Genomic DNA, 5,857 nt, shown 5'->3' on the forward strand with positions numbered 1-5,857 from the left:
ATGTTCCTCACCGACTCCCTGCAAACCAGAACCAAGCAATAAATAAATCATTTCAACCTTCACTGTGAACCAAAATCAATGAAATTGGCGGAAGGAATTCCATGGGTTCATTTGGAGTTGGTGCACGTCGCACAGTTTCCTGCTGAAATCATGCAACTTTTTATACCCCCCCCCCCCAAAAAAAGTTTCAGGAAGGGGCAGGTGCCCCTGTTTCGTTGTGCTAAAGTGCAAGGTTACCCTCTGGGTGGCGAAATTGGAGAAGCAGAACGACTAATAAAGCAGAATTCTCTGTGGATAGTATAAACCCATCGCTAACGCACTATTATTGCAGAATAAGGTAAAGGTAAAGGGACCCCTGACCATTAGGTCCAGTCGTGACCGACTCTGGGGTTGCGGCACTCATCTCGCTTTATTGGCCGAGGGAGCCGGCATACAGCTTCTGGGTCATGTGGCCAGCATAACTAAGCTGCTTCTGGTGAACCAGAGCAGCACACGGAAACGCCGTTTACCTTCCCGCTGGAGCGGTACCTATTTATCTACTTGCACTTTTGATGTGCTTTCGAACTGCTAGGTGGACAGGAGCAGGGACTGAGCAACGGGAGCTCACCCCGTTGCAGGGATTCGAACCGCTGACCTTCTGATCGGCAAGTCCTAAGCTCTGTGGTTTAACCCACAGCGCCACCCACGTCCCATTATTGCAGAATACAACTGCATAAAAACCTCCAACCAACCCAAGTCCAGGGGAACCTCTCTATAACCCCTTACAGTTTCACAAGGAATGTTACAAATAATTCTATAAGAAGGACAGTATTACTGACCTTACAATGGCCTAATCCTTCATCTCCCAACCTCAGGAACATCAACTTGAATGAAGGAGATCCGAATGTGGTACTTCTATGTCCTGAAAGGGAAGTGATTCCAATGTATCTGATTGGATACAAACTGCATGTATTTCATCCTTGAGAGGCAGCATATATAGAGGCCACCTATGAAACAGTTTGAAGGTAAAACAAAATGACCTCACAAACGACTTCACTTTGGTAACACTGCCCCGGGTGTGAGGTCATGCGGGAGCCCCAGCAGCTGCACTGTGTCATTGACACTTAGGCAGAAAATCCTTCATCATATATATCTGGAAATCAATATTGGCTCTTGGCTCTCCTATCGCCGGTACCGTGGATACATCATGGCAACTTTTCCATTTAGCATTCATTAAACTTCTGGTGCCTTTTATTGACTTAATTTGTTTCCTCACTTCTTCTGCCTCTTCCCAACGCTCAGGGCAGTTAACAACAGGTTTGGTAGAGTGAAATATAATAAGAACAGGCATATCCCAAGGAAAGATGTTAAAAATAACCTCCCAACCATCAGGTGTTAGCAATCAGCCTGGACAAGAAAGACTAGACTGTGTATCGTCAACTATAATGGAGTACTAAGGAAAAGGAGATCCAACGCTGAGAGACAACTAAGGACACATTATGTTGTGTTTTTGTTGTTTGAAGGTGTTACACAGACGGTACATTCATGATGGTCCTATTGATTGATCATCGTGTCATGATGCAGCAGAAAGAAGAAAGCACCCTCTGCAATATGGAGGATCCAAGCTATTGGAATTGATGGAAGCTGGAAAGAGATTCATTAAATAGGTTGTCCTCTACTTCTGTAAAGCTTGCTCCTATTGAAATAAACAACTACAAGTAACATGGTTTATATGCAAGTGAGATGTTTGATGGCTACCGGGAATGCGGGTGGGAGGCAGGCAGTGGCTTTAGATTTTCCATTTCAAGTATTGCATGTATGAATGTGGCCCATAAACCACAGAGATCACATTGGGGAGAATTCCAATGGCAGTGGAGGTGTGTTTTTCAGAAGCACAAAATGCTAAGAAATAATCTCTCATCTATCAATAGGAGCCAATTGACGGCTACAAATGGGAGGTGGCTCTGAGACAAATAGGGATTGGACGAGGGAAGTCTGGCAACTTACACAACTATCTAACTGGAAGGTTTAGGTGAAGGGATGGAAGACAGCAAAACCCGAGATTTGAGAAAGGATGTGTGCAGAGTGAAAAACAGGAAAACCAAGAATCATGTGGATACTTCCAGGATCAGATGCAGTCTGCCTCAAAATACTAGTAGCTGAGGGACAGCGGTAGGAGACGACTGTTGCCCTCAGGTGAGTTTGTGGACTTCCCATAGACATCTGGTTCTCCAGTCAAGGAATCTGGCACTAGACTTGATAGACCTTTTGTCTGATCCAACAGGACTCTGATGTTCTGATAAACAAAGGCTAGGATAAGCCCATATTATTTTATTTTATTTTATTTATACCCTGCCCTCCCCGGCCAAGATTGGGCTCAGGGCAGCTAACATCAGGTATAAAAACAATTGATTAAAATACAACTTAAAAACAAGAGTAAAATACTACTTAAAATGCAGCTTCATTTCAGTGGAAGCCCAGATCAAAAACTGTCTGCGGGGAGAAAACGTCAAATCTTCACCAAGGCCAACTATCCAGACTGGTCCTACGTGGGCCAGAAAAGCCAGGGAAGTCCCCAAATAGGGGTTCCAGCTCTTCTTCCTCCCCAAGCTCAGCAGAGGCGGCATTGGCAGGGGGAGTGGAGATATTTCCGGATCAAACCAGAAGCTGGGATGGCTTTCATAATTCTGAGACTGTCCCTGGAAAAGTAGGGATACTTGGAGGGTATGAGGCAGTCCAGATGAGAACATTAAAAGAGCAGCGGGATTTTTTCATGGTTTAGAAAGGAGAATCTGACATAGACAACACAACCTTCTTCAAAGCAGAGAGCGCAGCCTTGTAGCTGCACAGCAAATTAGTCTAAAAGAGAAATCTGGTGCTTGTTTTTGATTCGGCCATCCTTTCAGACAACTGTATAAAATACATTCTTTTGATTATACTCCAGTGTTTAAAAAGGGAGGGAGAGGCATTATCTCTGTAGGAGGTTCTTACTGCACATCATTGAATAACTTTGTGTGTAATAAGATTGTTTTTTAAGCTGTGCATTCCCAGTCAGAACGGACCAACATTATAAAAAACTTCAATTATCTCTTAACGGTGTTTTAGGAGTCTTTTCTTTTAACTCACCAGCAACAGATCTGTTGTGAGTCACGCCAAAATTCCAATATATTGCCTTATAATGAGAGTAACCAAATATAGAGAAAATCTCATCTGAAACACCCAGACAAACAGCTGTAGAAATATGCCTCAAAGCTAGTTTTATGCTTTAATTAACGGCACACTTATTTAATGTTTAATTGTCTCAAACAATCAGCCATTCCAATTTGAGAGAGATAACAGAACCCAATAATCAAGATAACCAGAAGCACAAAGGAACCACAACAGGCTTGATTTTGTGGAGGAAATTAGGCCTCTACATAGAAGTGTGGAAGTGCTCCTGGGTTCAGCTTTACACCCAGTGCTATTTTTCTCCCCCCCCAAAAAAGAAGAGGTTCTGGAACTCACCATGAACACCTCCCTCGTTCTCTGAGAATGGCAATGGCGCCCACCTGAGAGGGGCCAGAACTGAGTTCCGACAACTTCCAGCTGGAAAAAAGCCCTGTTTACATCTGAATGACCCGGTGGCACTGGGCACTTTTCTACAAGTTCAACTGGTGCGCCACAGTGTCTCACACTAGATGTAAATGAATTGTGAAAAAGACTCTATGAATTGAAAGTGGAGACGCCCTACGTACTTTGTTTGTTTTGTTTGTTCCACGAGAAAACCTTTAATAAAAAAATTAATTAAAAATAATGAGTGTACCATCTGCTCTTGTTTCTGAGCACATCAGGCCTGGCTATGGGGACATGTCAATTTGTATCCTGCCAATTTCCTTCTCAGCCCAATTCATAATATCAGCAATTAAATAGTTTATAATTCATAATATCAGCGATTAAATAGCAGTGAGAGATTTTACTTTCTTGGGCTCCATGATCACTGCAGATGGTGACAGCAGTTACGAAATTAAAAGACGCCTGCTTCTTGGGAGAAAAGCAATGACAAACCTAGACAGCACCTTAAAAAGCAGAGACATCACCTTGCCAACAAAGGTCCGTATAGTTAAAGCTATGGTTTTCCCAGTAGTGATGTATGGAAGTGAAAGCTGGACCATAGAGAAGGCTGATCGTCAAAGAATTGATGCTTTTGAATTATGGTGCTGGAGGAGACTCTTGAGAATCCCATGGAGAACAAGAAGATCAAACCTCTCCATTCTGAAGGAAATCAGCCCTGAGTGCTCCCTGGAAGGACAGATCGTGAAGCTGAGGCTCCAATACTTTGGCCACCTCATGAGAAGAGAAGACTCCCTGGAAAAGACCCTGATGTTAGGAATGATGGAGGGCACAAGGAGAAGGGGACGGAAGAGGACGAGATGGTTGGATAGTGTTCTCGAAGCTACCAGCATGAGTTTGACCAAACTGCGGGAGGCAGTGGAAGACAGGAGTGCCTAGTGTGTTCTGGTCCATGGGTCACAAAGAGTCGGACACGACTAAACGACTAAACAACAACATGGTGCAGTTACACTTGGAATACTATGGACCAGGGGTCAGCAAACCGAATTCCTGTGCCCCACAAATTACCCAGAGATGCAACAACAACAAATAGTTTTTGTCCAGGACCACCTCCTCCTATACCTCCTCCTGCCTCATCTCTAAGGTCAGAAAGACCACTCCCCACATTAAATGGAGGGCTGCCCTTTGCGTGGTCGCGTGCAGCCCCCTGGACCCTATGCGGCAACCTTAGCACAGGCTTGGCTTCGCCTTTCCCAGGTGAGATACCTGGAGGTCTCCGCCTATCTCAACCAGTTGCCCAATCCTGCCTGGGGAGGCGTTGCCAAGGTGATCAGGCCAGGTAGGGGGAGGGACCATCTGCTCACACAATAGGGGGAGGATCTTACCTGGGAATCATCAGTCGGCTCCAGAGCTTGTGTCCCATCATTGTTCAAAACCACGCTGGTGGGGATTGTAAGGCCAAGTGTCTCTGTGCAGTGACACCCAGGTGGAATGGAGACACATATAAAAATGTTTTAAAATATATAAAAATACTTTTTTAAAAAAAAGTTTTGAAAAACATATTGAATCTGCCATAGCTCACCATCGCCATCTAGTGTCACATTTGTATAATGCACTTTACAGTGTTTTATCGGCAGAGTCCCCAGTCTTTGGAACTCTCCTTCTGAATGCCTCCTCTGGTTTTCCTTTCTGATGACAGGTTAAGGTCGTTCCTTTTTTTTTGGCAAGCATTTTGCAGTGGTTGAGTCTGATGTTGTATCTCTTTGGATGTCTAAAGTATTTTCTTAAATTGTGCATGTGTGTTTCAACCTGTGAGATTCTTTTCAGCAAAAATGCCACACAGAACTAAAATAAGAACACCTCCTTTTCTATACTTTCTGGTTTTCCTAAAGATAGGTCCCCGACTTCTCATTCCTTGCCTACACAAAACATTCTGAATGTATAAAATGTGCTTTTATGATAGAAATCCTCAAAGCATAGCAGAGACACAATGTGCCAGAAGTTTCTGTTCTTCACAGACTGTATTTGCACACTGGGTGACTAGCAACAGATTCCCATTTTGTCTAAAATAACCAAGAACTGGGCTGCTGTCTTCTCTTTGAAGCTGCATTTCAAAAGAACCATGTCAGCTTCAGATTCCAAGAACTGTTTCCATAGATGTATAGGACAAATTACCATTTTGCACACCATTTCTCTCTCTCTCTTTCTTTTTTGAGAAATAATTAAGTTATGAGGTTTCTCAAAAGACCTGATTTCCCTCAGATTAGGTCTCCAAATTACTTCCACCACCCAAAATAAGCTCATATAGATTGAATCTCTTGCAGCCGTA

Source organism: Podarcis bocagei (assembly GCF_964188305.1).
Source record: "Podarcis bocagei genome assembly, chromosome: 1".
Classification (NCBI taxonomy): domain Eukaryota; kingdom Metazoa; phylum Chordata; class Lepidosauria; order Squamata; family Lacertidae; genus Podarcis; species Podarcis bocagei.